We start from the raw sequence: 1,757 nt of genomic DNA, 5'->3' as shown, positions 1-1,757 counted from the left end.
GAGAGAAATTAAGTAAATGTACTGGAAACCAAAGAACGGAAGAGAATTCAAGAAAAAGAGCAAAAGCGAGGGACAGATTTGTGGGTGGGGGAGGAGGGGGGGAGGGGATGCAAGTGAGAGGGACCCAAAGTAGGGATTATGTAAACGGGGTAATTAAGGCAAGGAAGAAGTAAGAGATCGCTAAAAAGGGGAAGGGGGAAATTTGGGGACGGAAAATCGAGGTGAGAAAAAAAAAGTGAAATAAAATAGATTAAAAGTCAGAAAGGGAGAAAGGGGGAGGAAAACTAAAAAAAAAAAGTCAGACACCCCTGAAAAAAGAGAGAAAGGGTGAGGAAAACGTAAAAAAAATAGTCATATATCCCCAAAAAAGGGAGAAAGGGTGACGAAAACGCAAAGAAAAGTCCTATATCCCCCAAAAAAGAGAAAAAGGGTGACAAAAAACTAAAAAAAAGTCCTATATCCCCCCAAAAGGGAGAAGGACGAAAACGTAAAAAAAAAGTCCTATACCCCCCCAAAAAAGGGAGAAAGGGTGACGAAAACGTAAAAAAAAAAGTCATATATCCCAAAAACTTAAAAACAAAAGTCAGATACCCTGAAAAAAACGAGAGAACGGGAACAGAAAGTTGCCCCTAGAGTAAAGACATGCTGTGGTCCATTCTCCTCTTCACTTCCCCTCCCCTCCCCCTCCCTCCCCCCTCCCTCCTCCTCCCCCCCTTCTCTTCCCCCCTCCCCCCTCCCTCCTCCCTTGCCCCCCTCCCCCTCCCCCCTCCCCTCCTCCCTTGCCCCCCCCCCTCCCCCCTCCCTTGCCCCCTCTGCCCTTCCCCTTTACCTTAACCCTTAACCCAGACATTCCCTTAGTGGCGAGTAATGAGCCCGAGAGCATGGGGACGGTCATTTAAGGGGATTTTGTTATCATCGACGTCGTAAAGTAAAAAAAATGAATAAATAAATAAATAAATAAAAAGTAAAGAGAGAAATAATAAACTAGAAAGAAAAAAAAAACGGAAAGTAAAAAAAAAAGAAAAAAAAAAACGGAAAGTAAAAAAAGAAAAAAAAAAAGGGAAGTAAACAAAAAAAAAAAAGAAAATAGGGGGAAGCAAACTAAAAAATAATAATAATAAAGATAAAAAAAAATAAATAAAAAAATAATACGGCGAATTAAACTTTTAAAAAAAGGAAAAAATGAGGATAACAAAAAAAAAAAAAAAAAGAGGAATTAAACGAAAACGAAAAAACGGAAGGAGAAGAAAACGTAGAATTGGGGATGGCTTTCAACGCTATTCATTTCCCAGGCGAGGCGAATTCCATCCATTCATGCATTAATTAGAGGATTCTGCGTTTGGTGAGCTGGTTGGCGGCGCGATGGCCATTGTCTAAGTTTCTTGTTTGTTTTTGTTTGATTTTGTTGATTTTTTTGTTGTTGATTTTGTTGATTTGTTGATTTTGTTGATTTTTTGTTTTTGTTGATTTTGTTGATTTTTTTGTTTTTGTTGATTTTGTTGATTTTTTTTGTTTTTGTGTAGTTTTTGTTGATTTTTTTTGTTTTTTTGATTTTGTGATTTTGTTTTTTTTTTGATTTTGTTTTTTTTTTTTGTTTTTTTGTTTTTTTGTTGTTGTTTTTGTTGATTTTGTTGATTTTTTTGTTTTTGTTGATTTTGTTGATTTTTTTTTGTTTTTGGGGGTTTATTTTTTTGTTTTGTTTATTTTGTTGATTTTTTTGTTGTTCGTTGAATTTGTTTTTGATTTTTTTAGGGGGG

The sequence above is a fragment of the Penaeus monodon genome, chromosome 32 (assembly GCF_015228065.2).
Source record: "Penaeus monodon isolate SGIC_2016 chromosome 32, NSTDA_Pmon_1, whole genome shotgun sequence".
In the NCBI taxonomy this organism is placed as follows: Eukaryota; Metazoa; Arthropoda; class Malacostraca; order Decapoda; family Penaeidae; genus Penaeus; species Penaeus monodon.
This window is presented reverse-complemented; position numbering follows the sequence as displayed.